The 18,505-nt window shown below is 45.6% G+C and overlaps 1 long non-coding RNA gene across 1 annotated transcript in view; it reads right to left on the bottom strand.

Moving 5' to 3' along the window:
• The window catches only part of LOC147377867 (uncharacterized), a 34,217-nt gene extending 16,781 nt beyond the window's left edge, over positions 1-17,436 (bottom strand). The window contains exons 1-2 of the long non-coding RNA XR_015142225.1: positions 17,326-17,436; positions 7,283-7,420 (exon numbers count right to left, since the gene is read on the bottom strand). This is a non-coding gene — a long non-coding RNA (uncharacterized LOC147377867). The remainder of the gene's footprint in view (positions 1-7,282; positions 7,421-17,325) is intronic.
• Positions 17,437-18,505: the final 1,069 nt, after the last annotated feature.

Here is an 18,505-nt window from a genome sequence, read left to right on the forward strand (position 1 = left end):
TCTGTGCATACAGCTTGCAATAGAAGGGAGTGTGTGTGTGTGTGTGTGTGTGTGTGTGCGCGCGCGCGCGCGCACTCAGGTTGCTCCAGGAAAAGTCAGAGATGAAGGACATAAATACCAAATCTTGGAAGAAAACCTTCCATAGATCCTCTGGAAAGATACCTGGATTCCACCCAGTTTTCTTAAATCCAGAAGACAGCCAATGACTAGGCTGAATGACTGATACAACCCAAGGCCCCCTCCAACTGATACATACTCTGCAAAAGATACATTTTGAAACCTTTGGAAAAGAGAAAAATGTTTTTCATAATTTCAACATGGATAGTACTTGAGGTACATTTCTTTCAGTTTTTTCGACAATACATGTAACTATCATCCAATTCAGTCTCCACTGGTGGCTCAGATGGTGAAGAATCTGCCTGGAATGCAGGAGACCCAGGTTGATCTCTGGGTCAAGAAGACTCCCTGGAGGATGAAATGGCAACCCACTCCATTATTCTTGCCTGAGAAATCCCATGGACAGAGGAGCCTGGCGGGCTTCAGTCTATGGGGTCCCAAAGGTTGGACATGACTGAGCATCTGAACAACAGTCAACCAATTCACAACCAATTCTTTCTCGGTCCTGTGATATCTTCTTGTTCCTATCATTTTATCACAAGCAGTTTTCCATGTGACAGATGCTTCCCAGCCTGGCTTCTTATGGAATGGAGCCCAATTTGAGGACTGGTTGTTGAAGGGGTTCAAGGTGATTTTAAAAGGGGGCAGAAAACCAAAGGAGATCTTTGCTTTGTGTGCTTAAGCTCATGAAAGGCTACTTCCAAACACAATATGGAAGGTGCTGTCTTCTCCATTGCTTTACAGTCTGAACAAAATAAGAGGAAAGCAATGAACGCAGAAGATGTGAAGGATATCATGCTGACTATTAAGATGATTACACTCTAAAGTGGATTAAAGTTCCCTGGATCTTTCTGTCCAGGGTGGATTGTGCTCACTCCTTTCTGGGTTCCAAGAGATGCACAAAATGTGGCTCCTCTTACCAAGAGGATTTAGTATCTGAAGGTTTTAATGGACCCTTTCTTCAGTTCTTATTTTCCACTGTAAATTAAATTCATATGCAGTCTCATTTCCTAGAACATACCTTCCCACCTCCTAAACATCCATGCCCTCTCTTTCTCCTCTTTTTACAGACTGGGCATGTTCCAAGGAGGCGGCGTAGAGGGAGTCTTAAAAATACTGCTTTTCCTCAGGAATTGAAGACTTGTTGGCAGACATAACTTTTAGCCAGGGTGAGGGTCTCCTGTTTCACAAGTCCTTAGTTTCTACTGTCTTATTCTTTAGCTAGAAATGCCGGAAAGGAGCTTGACGAGATGTCTGAAGCAGAAGGGTGTTGATTTAACAACAAAAAGAGGTGCTCCTTAGGTTAAGAAGCAGTTACTGCTTTGTGGGGGAATAACTATTGGAGAGGTGATGGTCCATGTGGGAGAAGGAACAGAGAAGCTTCCAACCTTAGTTCGTAGAGTTGAACATCCTGTCATTCAACTCCCTGGTTGATCCATAGAGTGGGGATGGAACACCAACAGCCAGACCCTCCCCTCTCTCCAGTCTCCAGAGAGGTGTCAGCTGTCACCAGCTGGGTCCAAGTACAAAGGACCTCAGCTCTATGGGGTCCTCATGGCACAAGCTACCAGTTGCCCTGGCACAGTTTTGCCATGACCCACAGAGTTCAAGGAAGAATAAAGATGGTGGCAGTTCCCTGGTGGTCCAGCGGTTAAGACTCAGTACTTTCATTGCTATGGGTCTGGGTTCAATCCCTGGTCGGAGAACTAAGATCCCACAAGTTGCGTGGTGCAGCCAAAAAATAAAAATAAAGGTGGGAGTGATCACAGTTTGGAAGAAAAGAGGTTCTTCTTGCAAGATTAATTGCCTAAAGGCCTAGGATGAGAGGAGAAAGGAGAATATTTCACAGTTACTCAGTTATCATTGGCAATTTGGGGAACCGACTGATACCATTAATAATCGGTCCCCTCCACCTCCTTTCTTTGGAAGGCCCATTCCTAACTTGGCTTCTGCCTTCGGTGTCTGAGTTCTCAGGCCCCTCATCCAGCTGCTCAGGGGAAGTGCCCTCCTGACTAAGGATGAAGCAGGGAGTGGGAGAGGAGGGGTGAAGCGGATAGTATAGGTCTCATAAAAACCTGAAGCCAAAGCTGAAGAGAAAAGCCAATATCATCCTCCAGCTTTCAGAGCCACTAACAGCCCCATTTGGAAAGATGTCGTTGCAAGCCCTAAGTGGTTGGGGAGGCTCAACACTGCGGGGAGAAGGAATTGGTGATTCTTTCAACAAAATTTCTTTTAAGTCATAACATACCAGTAGTTGGAAAAAAGAACCTCAAAGCTCATCTCAAAAATTTCTCCTTCTGAGATGAAGGCGTCCAGGTTTAGTCAGCGTAAATGGTTTCTCCAAAGTTCCAGCCGGAGCCAGGATTGCACAGTGTTTTGAATCTAGCCCTAGGCTTATCCGTGTTACTCCGTGTTTACCTTCGCACCACGAGCCTGTAAGCCCTCCATCCTCTCCCATAAACAATGCCAAATGCATCTCGCTTTAGACTGAGGATTATTTCCCCTGCAGCAGGTGGCAAAGCGTGCTGCAGAGCAGAACATCAAGTCTCTAGGGAAATTCTCAGGAAAGGGACAACTGGCCAAGAAATAAGGAAAGAGCAACGACATCCAAACAGTTGGAACCAGAAAGGTTAAAAGCTTAGGGTGGTGATGTTGGAGGAAAAGCTGAAGAATGCTTCTGCTCCAGGCAGAGCCAAAGATGTAAGCATTTGTGTTCTGTGCTCCCAAGTCTCCTTTTCTCTGCCTTTGTCCCTCTCAGACATCAAGCTCCTCTTCCTCATAAGCAACATTTGTTTTTCAGGAAAGATGTTAACGAATGTATCAGCTTGAAGCAGAATTGACTGAACATTCTCTCAGGCAGATTCTCTAAGATGTCAGAGCTAGAAGGGACCAAGACTCACACTGCCAAGTTAGAATGGGGGGAAAAATGTTTTTAATCTAGAAGCTAAATACTAGGTATCATCATCACCCACGCTCTGGACCAAGGATATAAATCTAAGCACTTCTCAGCCTGTCCAGCATATAGCAAGCCCTCAGCAGAGGACCATAACTCAGGGCTTACCCCAACTCTGCCTCCCTTCTCAGGAGAGCTTGACCTAGGTAGGTATTTGCAGGATCAAACATTATTTTGTGCATATATCCTTTCAGGATATTCTGCCACCAGCTTTACCTCTGGTCACCCTACGGATCTGGAACCACATCCCATCCAGGACGTCATTATCCGTCTTCTACTGGAACCCAGGGCGAATCAAGGTGGGACAACACATCTCTCTCCTCTTTCTTGGCCACCACAATAGCACTCCACACTGCAATTATATGTGCATGGCTTTGTTGAAGAATTACAGAAAACGCAAAAGGAAATGGTCATTTAGACTGGTCAGACTTTGAGTGAACTATGAACATGGAGTCTGTCTTTCAGCTCCCAAGGGACAGCATCTAACAATTAGGCTTTCACAAGAAAGAGCTCATCTGTGCAGGTCTGCCATATATTGCACAACTCCAGGGAGCACCATTCATGTAACAGCGTAACGCCTCCTTGCGCAGGGCCTGGTCTACACAAATAGAGAAGCAGCTTTGCCTCACCCCTAAGTAGACCCCTCTGCACGCAGGTTACTCATGCGGCCTTTAAACACCACTTCTTCAGGTCTCTTTGTCTTTAATGCTATTCTTCTTCAGGAACCTTTCTCTCCTTTGCATACAAAGAGATGCCAGCTCGCTAAATCATTCCTATGGTTTACAGTCTCATGTACAGCTATGGGGGCTTCCCTGGTAGCTTAGCAGTTAAGAATCCGCCTGCAATGCAGAAGACTCAGGTTCAATCCCTGGGTCAGGAAGATCCCCTACAGGAGGGCATGGCAACCCACTCCAGTACTCTTGCCTACAGAAGCGCCTGGCAGACTACAGTCCACTGTGTCTCAAAGAGTCAGACACAACTATAGCAACTGAGCACACACACACGCATGTACAGCTATAGATGAGGCTGTGTGGTCAACATCCATGTGTCGGTCATCACTGAGTCTCAAAGACTGTAGAAAAATGGGGTCCAGTCCCACGAGCAGTGAATATGGATCCTCCAGTTCTCCTACCAGGCAGAGCTGTCCTAAAGGCAAACATTAAGTACAGGAGAGAAGGAGAAAGGGTACTATACAAACCACAGTGGATAAGATCTCTAGCTCTACCCTTATGGTCAATGGGTACCCACAGTTGTGTAACAAGCATTTGGTTTCTTAGGGGCTCTCTCCCATGGACAGCCATGTCCACAAAACGGCTACACTGGGATATATGTGTTTCTCCATCAAGTCAAAAAACTTTAATAATAACCTACATGACCCCCCAGATAGCAGAATCTCTCTCTATTACATGCATTCTCAACCAGGGATGTATCACTGTGAACATTAGTTCTTAGGGGGATTTAAAATATCTTAGATATTACAATGATTTGGGCCTTCAAAAGGTTAAAGTATATGAAAATATACAGAGTATACAGCAAAGGAGAAGAAATGATGAAAAAACCAGTGCTTAGAAAGACTACTTGCATGCGTGTATGCTAAGTTGTTTCGGTCACATCCGACTCTTTGCAACCCTTTGGACTGTAGTCCGTCAGGCTTCTCAGTCTGTGGGATTCTCCAGGCAAGAATACTGGAGAGGGTTGTCATGCCCTCCTCCAGGGTGTCTTCCCAACCCAGGTATCGAACATGCATCTCTTCCATCTCCTGCATGGGCAGGCAGGTTCTTTACCACTAGCCCCACCTGAGAAGCCCAAAAAGGCCACATAGGGGAGTAATAATGAGAAAACTTGGGAAACACTGCTCTAATAGAGGAGAAAAATGGGCACGAAGGAAAGTTGCCAGTTCTAACTGCTGTTATAGTTATCATCATCATCATTAAAAACATTTTGTATGCATGCCCTAAATTAATCCTCCTGACAATCTTCAGGAAGAAGGACTATTATAGTCATTTAAGATGATGAAATAGCTTTAGAGGTATTGTCCAAGGCCACACAACTAGCAACTGGCAAAGGCACGATCCCAGCCAACTTCTGTCTGACTCCAAAGTCCATGGTCTCAACCATCCTCGAATGCTGACTACATCGTCAGCCCAGTTGGTTGGCAAGAGAACAACCCATCTTTAGACTCTACCATCTACTCCACCAACTCAAGTCTACCTCTAAAACCATGGAAGACAGTTAAGTTCTAAGGAAGGAGACAGACAAGTCTGGGAAAACTCTGGGTCGAGTTGAGAATGAGAAGGGAGGGAGGTGGCCCCACTCTCCCCTGCATCTGCCTCCTCTTCCTCTACTGCAAGGCATGGAGCCTCTGGGACCAGGATCCTTTGTCCTGGGGTAAAGAGAGAAGTGAAAAGGGGGGAGGGTCGTGCCTGCTGTGAGCTCAGTTACTACTGCTGAAACCCAGTGCAGAGCTGCAGCCAAGCCCCAGGGATAGGGTGACCTCTATACAAACAGAACTTCCCTAGGCAGCGCTTCTGCAAATATAAACACAGATTCACCACGTGATGGGTTCAACCAGTTCATGTAAACACTAAAGGGAGGGGGGAAAAAAAACTCAAGGGAAAAAATATGCTCCAACAAGATGAAGCAGGGTCCTGTGACTCAGAGAGTGGAAGGTCAAGAGCTAAAGGGCTCAGAACCCGCCAGGCCTGCAGTGAAGCCACAGAGATGCTCTTGCTACTTGGGCACAGGGAGCCTTGATGCCCCCCACCCCCCCACCGTCCCCAACAGTGTGGGAAAGTCTTTGTCAGGAGCAGTGAAAATGGGTGGCTTTCCGTGGATATCTGAAGCACATTGGGTTAGACTTTCCATGGAAAACAGAGGGTAGTCCTGAAGCAGGAGGGCCTATAGGTAGACACCAGGAGGACTTCCCCATGGCCAGGTGCCTTCGTGGAAACAAGGTGCCTCAAGAGCTCTATCTAAGCTTGGGAAGAGCCAACTGCTCAGAAGCAGGGGATGGATGGGATAAATTCTGAACAGCACACCCTTCCTCCCTATGCCCACACCCCTGACCCTGTTGTTTGTACTGACAAAAAGAACACTCTCCGCCAAACCTCCATGCTCTCAGGAAAAATGCTAGCAGAGTATCTGGGTGTTTTGCAAACAATTCACGCTGCCCCAGTAAGAAGAGCCAGCTCTCCAAAGCATTTGCAAATACCCTGCTCTCCTGGGCCAGGAGAGTTTTGACAACACTGCAGCTCGGTCTTTCCAAGACATCCATTAACCTAAAATAAACCAGGCAAGGAGGAGGTTGGCAGATGGACCCCATGGCCAGTGCGGAGGCAGGATGCTGTGTGCTGGGACTGTGGCCTCCACAGCATTTCCAGAAGAGGCCACAGAGCTCAAGGATGTCACAGTAGTCAAGTCAGTCAGAAGTCTCTGACTCTGGACCGAATCAAGGGGACAGTGGGTTCCACTCTAGGACCTACCACCATGTTGGGGTTTGTTCAAGCAGGAATAGACTCCTATATAGCTCAGCAGGAGACCCAAGGGCCCACCTGACTTGATGGGAGCTGAAATAACACCAAAATGCAGTTCAGTACAGGAATGGAGGAGGGACAAAGGGACGGAGACCTGAGTAGGCCCAGCCCAGAGGAGAATGAAAGGGCCTGGGAGGCAGTATAAAGAGAGAATAAAGACAGGTGGATTTCAATGTTTTAACAGCAACAAACCCTTGTATGTATGTACTTATCACAAATGTTTACTTTCATATTATCACATGGAGGCGTGTAGAACTATATATAGGGGCCAAATCAATAACAGATAAGTCTTACAACAACAGAAGATATTTGGGGCAACCAGTCCCTGGCCCCACCGCTTCTTATCTCTACAACCTTGGGCAAGTAACAGAACTTCTCTGTATCTAAGCTTTAGAATGGGATTAAGAATAGTGCATATCTCATAGAGTAGTTATGAGAATTAAAGAAGTTAATATTTGTGAAGCACTTAGAACAGTGCCTGGCACATATCAAGCATTACTAGCGTTTGTTAAACACACAGAGACTCAAATGAATTTGCTTAGCATTTAATGCCTAACCATTCCTCACTCTATTGTCTTTCATTTATTTACTCAATAAATATTAATTGGGTGCCTACTACATGTCAATTTCTATGCTGATATTGCAGCTGTAAAAATGAGCAAAAATAACCATGACTTACCCACTCTTCAGGCTCAGAGTCTAAATGTCACTCTTTGGATGAGCTTTACCCCCGAGCACCTCCAAATCCATGTCAGGCTAAACCAGCCCAGCCCCGGATCATATCTTGCCTAGGGGCACACAGCCCTGAATGCAGGATCTGAAAAGGAAAATTGCTTGTGGTTTTACAGCTGACCCAGGCTTGTGTGCAGGAGAGAAAATTGCTGGAGTCACCAGAATGAGCCCCAAATTCTGGAATGCAGATGGCATCAACCCAAGCTGAGCCGGGTGGTAGTTTCAGTAGATTACCTTCCTAGTAACCATGCCAGCTTCTAGTTGACCTTCCTCCACTGTAGAGGCTAAAAACCCAGAAATTACATTTCTCAGATGCCCAAGCAACTAAGGTTGGGGATGCAGCTTGGGACCTATTAACCATATACACTCTTTTAAGACTTTGATTTGAAATCAAATTATGAGGGAAGAGAGGATCAGTGTGGGATGTATATTCAACTGCAGCAGACTGGAGCAAAGGCAGGGGAAGGGTGAGAGCAGCCGGCTGTGGCGATGCTAACTTTCTAACCACAGAAGAGGCAGCAGTTCCCATGGGGGGGCAATTCTGCAGTGTGGTTTAGGCATCATTCCTGAAAGCTCAGCCTAGAATCTTTTTCTTCAGCCATTCTGCTTGGTCCGTGATATATCTATGCATGTCCTGCATCTGTGCATGCTCAGTTGTGTCCAACTCTTTGAGACCCCATGGACTATAGCCTTCCAGGCTCCTCTGTCCATGGGATTGCCCAGGCAAGAATATTGGAGTGGGTTGTCATTTCTTCTGCAAGGCAGCTTCCCTATCCAGAGATCAAACCTGTCTCTTCTATGTCTCTTGCATTGAAGTCAGATGCTTTACCACTGAACCACCAGGGAAGCCCCAATCTCTATATTTCTTAAAAAATCCTTTTCAGCCTGTACTAGTTGGAGTGGTTTTCACTCTTGGCAACTAGAAATGGGAGAGCCTATTTAGAACTGACTATCCCTAACAATGTAATTACGGTTGAACCAAAGCCTAAACCTAATGAGAAAACTGTATTCCCTAAGGAAAGGGTCCCCAGACCCCGGGCCAAGGACCCCTGCTGGTCCACACACAGGAGGTGAGCAGCGGGCAAGCAGATGAAGTTTCATCTGCTGCTCCGCTTCGTCATTCCCCATTGTTCACGTTACTGCCTGAACCTTAACCCTAACCCTAACCCATCCCCTAACCCACACTTGCCACATCCCTGGAAAAACTGTCTTCCACAGAACTGGTCCCTGGTGCCAAAAAGGTTGGGGACCACTGTCCCCAAGGAACAAAGAAAGAAGACACCAGTTTCTCTAGCCTTTGGCTAGCACCAACAGTAGGAGCTGGCATGAGATTCAACAAATCCCTCCCAGGCATTTGTCTTCACAGTAAGCTTTCCTGCTCCAGACAGAGAACAGTTTGGAAGGTTTTAGCTGCACAGGGCACAAAGAAGTAGTAAAGTTACACAATGAAGTAGTAAAGGAAGAGATGGCTATACCACTGCATTCTTTCTCCCCTGAGCTCTCGGTCATGCAGGACTTCTCTCTCTCAAACACATCAAGTGACTCCATGCCCCAGGACCTTTGCACTCGCTGTCCTAGCTTCTGGAAGTGACTTGCTATCATATTTCCCTATTCTATCTTTTTGTAGCTCTCATCAGTTACTTTATTGCTTTATTGTGGGTTTATTATGTGTTTTCCCCCATTAGAATGTAAGACCATGGAGGTCAGGAGTTCTGACTTGTTCACGCTGAGTATCCAGACTGTAAAACATGCTTGGCACACAGTAGGAGCTCCAAAACAAATCTGTTGACTGACTGATTTGTTCACTGACTCTTCATTCCTCAGACCTACTTCCGAAAGATCAGAGGGGGAATTCCCTAGTGGCCCAGTGGTTAAGACTCTGCACTCCCACTGCAGAAGACACAGGTTCAATCCCTGGTTGGGGAACAAAGTTCCTATATGCTGTGGGGCACAACCAAAAAGGAAAAAAAAAACAAAAACAAAAACCCAGAGCCATTTGAGTCAACTGAAAGGACCCAGGCTTTGGGGTATGAATTAAATCCCGAGTACATCTTGAGAACAAAAGGGGTTCATGGGTTAAAACCTAGAGGTTAATGGCAGGGAATCTTTCTCCCCTGAGAAATTAATAAGTTAAATCAGATGGAAATAAATTTAATCTTCTCCTTCTCCCCTTATTATCCTAATTGGTTTAATTTTGTGGCAACTTTTCAGCATTCTCACAACGGAAAGCAACTCATGTTGCGTTGGTAGCCCAGAAAGTAATTATCCTGTGGTTTTATTCTAATTCACCAGCAGACACTCTCTTTGGCTTTGAGGACCCCTGAGAGTAAAAAAGTAAATACTGAAGATTAGGAAATGCTTTTTTCATTCCTTGTGCTTTTTAAAAATTAAAAGCTATGATAAAACAATTAGGCATGATGATTATCTTTTTTTTTTTTAGTTAAAAAAGAAAGCATGTGATTTAGAATACAAAGTAAGACATGAATAAATAGAAGCAAACATTTAAACACAACTGGGCATCTCATTCGCTGACCTTTCACTGGCTTCAAATATTGCTGAATGCAGCCTTGGTTTTACTCCAGAATTGAGTAAATTAAACTCTTTTTGATTATCCTAACTTGGACATAAAGTCTCCCCAGGGCTTATCCCAACTCTAGTGTGCTTTGTGCCTTCCTAGCAGTTTTTTATTTTGTAACCAAAAAAAAGTTCAAGGAGCTTCTTTCTATCCAGCTTTAATCTCTTTGTAACAAGAAAGACTTTTAGTATCCTACTTGCAATTTATTAGAGAAGAGTGCAGTTTGTCCTTTTGGGCCCCCAAGCTCTTTTTCTGCTTCCTTTCCTACTCTGCTCCCCACCAAAAAGAAGATGTAAGTCAAACAAATGTTTTTCAGCTTCTCTACAACTTCACTTTGAGATTTCCAACCCAAGAAATACTTGTAAATCTGCAGATAGTCACTCCCACACTGCCAGGAAATATCTGCTGTGGCTAAAAAGTGTCCTGTTAAGAAAGGAATCTAAAAAGACATGATACAAATGAATTTATTTACAAAACAGAAACAGACTTACAGGCTTAGAGAATGAATTTATGGGCTTCCCTGGTAGCTCAGACGGTAAAGAATCTGCCTGCAATGCAGAGACCCGGATTCGATCTCTGGATTGGGAAGATCCCTTGGAGAAGGAGAATGGCTACCCACTCCAGTATTCTCATCTGAAGAATTCCATGGACAGAGGAGCTTGGTGGGCTACTGTTCATGGGGTGGCAAAGAGTTGCACACGATTGAGCGACTGACACATGTACTTCCAGCTGTCAGAGGGGAAGAATGGGGAGAAGGGACAGTTAGGAAGTTTGGGATGGACATGCACACACTGCCATATTTAAAATATGGATAACCAACAAGGCCCTACTGTATAGCACAGGGAACTCTGCTCAATGTTATGTGCACCCTAGATCCGAGGGAAGTTTGGGGGAGAATGGATGGATACATTTATATGTGTGGCTGAGTCCTTTTGCTGTCCACCTGAGACTATCCCAACATTGCTGCTGCTGCTAAGTCGCTTCAGTCGTGTCCGATTCTGTGCAACCCCATAGACGGCATCTCACCAGGCTCCCCCATCCCTGGGATTCACCAGGCAAGAACACTGGAGTGGGTTGCCATTTCCTTCTCCAACACATGAAAGTGAAACGTGAAAGTGAAGTCACTCAGTCGTGTCTGACTTTTAGCGACCCCATGGACTGCAGCCTACCAGGCTCCTCCGTCCATGGGATTTTCCAGGCAAGAGTACTGGAGTGGGGTGCCATTGCCTTCTCACATTATTGCTAACTGGATATACTCCAATATAAAATAAAAAGTTCAAAAAAGCTGTAAACCAGAAGAAAATAAAAAGAAAGGTATCAGTTATTGCCCCATGACACCAAGCTAATTTTAAACAAGCAAGAATGCTCTTTTCAAAGGTATGGAAGCAATGTCTCTACCGTGTTTGCATCCCACCCATTGCACCCAAACTTATCTGCAAGATCCTTTGAAGGTCCTGAATAAAGCGACAACATAGAGACTAGCGCAACTGCCAACAGAAGGAAAAGGTACTGGGGACAGTCACCAAGCTGCCACAGGTGACTTGCCCCACCCACGCCTCTTTGTTCTCAGCTTGGCGGTGTGGATGCCGGGGGTAGAAAACACTCCTCTGTCCCAGGGCTGTGAGGTTTAGTCCACCCCTCGCCAGGCGATGGAGTAAACTTTCACAGCTGTCACCCCGAGTCAGTTCAGCCAAACAGATGTTGACAATGTGGTTTACAAAAAAGAGAGCTAGGGGAGGGAGGGGTGGAGACTAGGAGTGGGGAAGGGAAAGGGATGCAGCTTTGAGGAGTCTGGCTCTCAAAGGACACACCAAATCTGCGATTTCTGTGGCATCCCTGCTTCTGACCTGTCTCTCCCTGTGCACTGGAACATCTGTGTGCAGTGAACCTCCTATGCTGTACAGCTTTGATTCTCTGCTATCCCATCCTTCTCAGCATCTTCTTCCTTCTAGATGGTTTCTCACATTTGGAGAAACCTCTGCGTTCATCTAATACGACAGTTTATAGGTTATATGTGCATGCTAAGTGGCTTCAGTCATGTCGGACTCTTTGTGACCCCCACAGACTATCGCCCACCAGGCTCCTCTGTCCATGGGGATTCTCCAGGGAAGAATATTGGAGTGAGTTGCATGCCTTCCTCCAGGGATCTTCCCGATCCAGGAACCTGTGTCTCTTACGTCTCCTGCATTGACAGATGGGTTCTTTACCACTAGCGCCACCTGGGAAACTCTTTATAGATTATACAGGACAGTAAGACATCTTCCAAAGTTTAGGACAATGGGGGACAGGGAGGAGGGGGTGCCAATTCCTCATTTTCTAACTCTGACATTGTGATTTCTGATAATAAATATATATTTTGTCTTTGTGCATGTTTCTGGCACAGACCCCCTAAACCCTTGACATTTCCCAAGAGATAAAAGCCATGAAGATGTCTTCAGTGACTTCTGGACAGCACTCAAGCGTGGGGGTGGGCTGCCTGGAGAGCCAAGTGTGATTAGAAGGTTGAAGCTTTTGGTCCCACCTCCTTGGCCTCAGGGGAACTGAGAGAGGCTGGAAGTTGAATCACTCACCAATGGCCAATGATGTAATCAATCACGCCTACATAATGAAGCCTCCATAGACGCTCAGAAGAACAGCTTTCAGAGAGCTTTGAGGTTGGTGAACACGTGTTGCTGCAGGGAGAGGACCACAAGGAAAGGACACGGGAGCTCCAAGTCACTTCCCCACACCTTGTCCTGTGCACGTTCTCCACCTGGCTACTCCTGGTACTTTTTGTAAGAAACCAGTGATCTAGTAAGTAAAATGTTTCTCTGAGTTCTGTGAGTCACCCTAGCAAATTAACTGAACCGAGGGAGGAGCCACTGGAACCTTCAATCATAGCCCATCGGTCAGAAGCACAGGTACACTGGCATCTGAAGTAGGGGTGGGGAGTGCTCCAAGGAGGACAGTTTTGTGGGAGTGAATCCTTAACCTGTGGGATGTGATGCTATTAATCTCTCCAGGTAGTATCAGAATTTGGTTAATTGGTGGTATTGGAAGAAAGACATACACACACACACACCAGAACTGGATGTAGAATTGGGATCATTGGTAAGTGCTGTATCAGTGAACAGGCTTTCAGAGGCAAATAATGGAGAATCCACCTCAAACTGGATCCAGCAGTATGGAGATTTACCTTCTCATATCACAGGAAGAGCAGAGCGGGGCTTCAGACAAGGTCACGTCAGCATCCTTGCAACACCCTACTAGTGGCAACGGAGACTAAAAATTTTCACACCCAACAAGAGGAAGCAGAGAAATTGCTGCCCCAGACATGGAATATAAATCTTTCCATGACCTAATCTGATTGGGCTAATTTGGGTCACTTACATAACCAATAGCTGTCACCAAGTTAGAACAGTGGTTCTCAAATTTTTTTCCACTTGGGTCCCCTTTAATATTCTAAAACTGGTCACCAGAGAGCTTGTGTTTAGGTGGATTAAAGGTATTGGTGCGTATTGTATTATAAATTAACACTGGAAAGTTTTTAAAACATTTGTCAGCTTATTTTAAAACAATAATAATAAACTCATTACATGTGAACATAACATATTTGTTATTTTTTAAAAAATTCTTGTTAAAGCTTAGTGAGAAGTGTGGCAGTGTTCCACATTTTTGCAAATCCCTCTAATTTCTAGTTAATAGAAGACAGCTGAGTTCTCATATCTGCTTCTGCATTCAATCTATTGCAGTATCACATGACAGCCTCTGGAAAAGTATAGTGTATACCCATAAAAGAATGAGAGTGAAAAGGCCAATAATGGCTTAGCATAAAAATAGGTTTGACCTCCCAGACCCCCTGGAAGGGTCTCAGGGACTTGGAGAATTGGTGCCTTAGACTATTTGGAATTGCCCTCTGAAGCAGGAGATGAAGTGAAAATCTGAACAAAACTGAATTCTGTTAGAAAAAAGGAAAGAGTCTGGGTTTCAGTAGCAATCAACAGCAACTCCATCACTGATACTAAAAACACACCAACAGACAAAAACCACTGCCATCTACCATGCTTCATTTTTTCTAAGCATTTTGATATTAAAGACAGAATATGAACACAATTTGGAGTACAGAGTAGTAGTTTGGATTGATTACAAAAAAAATTTAGGAAACACTGACTACAATGATTGGACATGGGAGGAAAGCGGAAAGAGAAGACACAGATGGTCTCTAGCTTGAGGAGTAGGCGAACAGAATGGCATGGACTGAAACAGAGAACCAGACAGGGGGCAAGTTTGGGGCAGAAATGATGAATTCCACTTTGAATATATTGACTGGGGTCTGGGAGAAAGCCAAGTAGAGAGGTCAGGACCCAGTGCAGAGATTTGGGGCTGAGGGGAAAGATCCTAGGCGAGTGAATGATGACTGAAGGCTCTGTAATAGGCAAGGTGCCCTAGGGGACCGCACAGACAGGAGATGAAACACAGCCCAGGGAGAATCCTGAGGACTGCCATTTTTAAGTGTGGGCAGAAGAGGAAAGACAGGCAGAGGATAAGAAAGAGAAGTTGCCAGAAAGCTACAAAAACATGTTCCAATCCATGGTCTTGAGTGCATTCAGGAAGGGATTAATGATGACGAAGCAGGTGTGATTAAGCCAGCTTACAGGGCTTCCCCGGTGGCTCTAGTGGTAAAGAACCTGCCTGCCAGTGCAGGAGACATAAAGATACATGGGTTCGATCCTTGGGTCAGGAAGATCCCCTGGAGGAGGGCATGGCAACCCACTCCAGTATTCTTGCCTGGAGAATCGCCATGGACAGAGGAGCTGTCCATAGGGTCGCAAAGAGTTAGACATGACTGAAGCAACTGAGAGAGTGAGCAAGCAAGCAAGAAGTCTGTGAACGTGGGCACAGAACCTCACTTGCTGGCAGCCTTATTGGCTAGCCTCATACCTCCAACGCCTGCAGCCTCCTCCCTATTTAAAACAAAACAAAACAAGCAACCTGCATAAAAGAACTTCTAAGAATATTTTTAATGACCATCTAATCTTTTGCCCCATGGATGTACCATAATGTAATAGGAAGTGCTAACAATACTTTAGCAAGTGAAAAGAAAAAAAAAAAAAAAGACACCAAACAGTGTAAGGAAGACTCCTGTTTGGGGGTCTACCTAGACACTTTGCTCTAAGTGTATCCATGTGTGTAAGTTGACCCACACAGGGTTGGATGAAATGAGGCCCCGGGGGTGTGCTTGGTCAGGATTTGGCTCTTCAGTTCTATTGACTGCAGCTGCTAGCTTTGTAAGCTGGTGAGACTTTGAGGGGGTGGTGGGAGGATTAAGTGCCAGGTGGCTGGAGAGGCTGAAGATGAGTTTCTTGGGAAAGAGAGAGATGAGAAAATGGGACAATTTCCACCAGGATTAAACTTTGGAGAAAGCTCACAGATGTTTAACGTCTACAGAAAGGCGCAGAATTTGCTGCGGAGTGTGATGTAAACACCTCCATCATTTCCCTAGATATTCTGTAACAATCTACTTCACTCAGCAATGATTTAGGAGCTGGCATTGGATAGGACTGGGGACCACGAGAACTGGGCTCCAGAGAGCACAGAACAACAACCATGAAGGCAACCCAGGGAGGCTTAGCTATGGTGAGTTACAAAATCAAAACGTACATAACGCATGCTGTTGCTTCAGTCGTGTCCCACTCTTTGTGACCCTATGGACCTTAGCCCACCAGGCTCCTCTGTCCATGGGTTTCTCCAGGCAAGAATACTGGAGTGGGTTGCTGTGCCCTCCTTCAGGGTATCTTCCTGACCCAGGGATCAAACCCCTGTGGGTTCTCTACCACTAGCACCTCCTGGGAAGCCCAACAGTCATAATAATACTACTACTAACAATTATCATTTTTTGAACACTTTCTCTATACCAGGCAGTACTCTAAGTACTTTACATATATCAACTCACTAAATCTTCATCACAGCCTTATAGCATAGCCACCACAATTATCCCCATTTTACAGATGAGGTAACTGAGGCAAAAAAAATTTTAGTCATTTGTAGAAGAACAAAAAGCTAGTAACTGGCCTAACATCTTGCTGAGAGATTTTGCTTTTGTCCTCTCAGTAAGCTAAGCAATATGCCTGCTAGAAACTAGAACAAAACTTCAACCACAGTTGTCTCTGGGTTTTAAGAACATGGGTGATTTTTGTTTCTTTTTTTATGCATTTTCTCTATATTCCAGTTTTTCTCTAGTGATCAGGGGTAACTTTTTAATTATAGGAAAATAAGAAAACATCTTATTCCATCACCAATTATGTAGACATCAGTTGCAACTGATCAGAGCATATCTGAATCCTCTCTTTAGAAAGATTTACATTTCAATGAGCAGCAAATTCATAAATGGAAGGAGTGTGATCTCTCATCAGCAATTGTGAGAAACGAGGGGAAAATGTCTCAGACTCCAAAGGCATCTCACTGCCCACCAACACCTGGACTAACTGTGCTCCAAAGAATAGCTCCCAGAAAAAAGGGGAATTGGGGGGACGGTAATCCCCCAATGTAAGCAAACCCTGCAGGGGGCATGGCTGTAACTGAATCCTGTACTGGGGAGGGGCAGCAGGGGGTAGGCCAGTGACCTGAATCTGAAACCTGGCATCCTGGCCAGGCAGCATGTGGACAGTTGGACCTGAAGAACATATGAACTCTGACTCGTCCATCTCGATATCGCTTTAGTTTAGCACAGTGTTATACCATAGGGCTCAGTGAATGTTTCACGAATTAGTTAATATGATTTTCATTTTCACAAATGACCAGCAAAGAAGGGAAGAATGAAATCCACACCCAGGGGTAACACTGGGAGGAACTTCCTAATCTAAAGCATGTGAAACCAAAGCGTGGGGTCCAGAGGGAATGAATTTGCCCTCCCTGGGGTATTTCCCATCGTGATAAGACTTCGGTCAGCTTTGCAGGAGTGAAGAGGTGGAAGGATGGCCATGGTGACCTTTGATGGCCCTAATGGCCTGGGCAGATGCAGCATGCCCTAGCTGAAAATCAAATAAGCAAATAACAAAACAACTCCTGGCCTGGGTAGAGTCCCAGCTTAGCGACATTTGTAGAATCTGGAGGTTTGTGGGGACTTCAGGGATTTTCTCATCTCCCTCCCCCATCCAAAGTAAATCCCTCCCACTGTCTCACCATCTGGCAACCCTCCAACCCCCATCTGACCACACCTCCCTGGTTTCCCAAAGAACCTGTTCTATTAACAGACACTCGGAAAGACATTACACAAGCATCTCTGGAAATGTCCATCCCATGCTGGACAGATGTCCTGAATTATCATAGTACGTACGGCCTGGTTGATAGCCAAGCCATAATATCCCGAGAACCCATTCTGCTGTCTCTCGTGGCCACTGGGGCTAGAGACTTTCATCAAAATGACTCAAACCCACCTGCCAGTGTTCTCCAGGATTCCTGATTCATTTCTTCAGTTTTCCGAAAAAGACAAATCACTGCTAATCTTGACAAACTCCCTGATCTTTCTTAGGCCTCCATTCCCTCATCTGGAAAATGAAAAAACCAGGTCAGACAATCTCTCGCTAAAATCTGATCCAAGGCTAACACTATCATCCTGTGATGACTCCTGCTGGTAAAGTAGCAGGTGGTAGGAGAGAAGGGACTCAGGGTTTATGTGGGTGTCACCCCGACCTCTAGGTAGAAACAGCCGTGGCAATGAGCAAAGGCTGAAAATCTGAAAAGTGTGTGTATTCACACCTGAGAGCTGGATGGCTTCCTAAGGCTCCAAGAACACAGAGCAAGGCCAGGGGCTCAAGCTGCCTAAGGGGACGGTACAGCTATCGGGTTCAAGGAGAGGGTACCCAGCTCCCATACACCTGCACGTGGACCGCATAAAGATAACTCACCTGGGGACTGGGGATTACTCTGGGGGCTGACATAGGTGGCTCCCAAGATCAGAGGAAAAACTGGAGGCCAGGTTCAGGAAGGCTGGGTCCAGAGGGGGTCAGGGCAAGTGTGGGGCAGTGAAGAAGCCCAGTGTGTCAAGAGCCCCTCTGGAATGGGCTCTACCAGCATGGCTCATCCGGCTCACTAATCTCCACTAAGTCTCAGGAGAGAAAGTCCACTAGCCTGGGGCATGGACCCACCTCTTGGTTAGACCAGGGCAGGACTTTACTGAGACCAAGTCTGCACCCATTTCCTAGGTGGCGCAGTTGGTAAAGAATCCACCTGTCCATGCAGGAGATGCAAGAGATACAGATTCAGTCCCTGGGTCAGGAAGATTCCCTGCAGGAGGAAATGGCAACCCACTCCAGTATTTTTGCCTGGGAAATTCCATGGACAGAGGAGCCTGGCAGGTCACAGTCCATTGGGTCACAAAGAGTCAGATACAACTGAGTGAACACACATGCACTGCACCCACGGGTAATTCCACCCTGTGAAATCAGGGTGGTGTTTTCAGAAAAAAAGAGAAAATGGATCTTGAGCAACTGATACATATGTTCTCAAAATCATGAAGTTTCACCAAAATGTCAGGTTGAAAAGCACTAGAACAGGCGACCCAAGGACACTACAACAACTCCTTCTATGGTAATTTCTAGGGAAAGGCCTATACAA

Source organism: Bos grunniens, chromosome 2, assembly GCF_055505025.1.
Source record: "Bos grunniens cultivar Pamir isolate PY7600 chromosome 2, Bosgru_T2T1.0, whole genome shotgun sequence".
Lineage (NCBI taxonomy): Eukaryota > Metazoa > Chordata > Mammalia > Artiodactyla > Bovidae > Bos > Bos grunniens.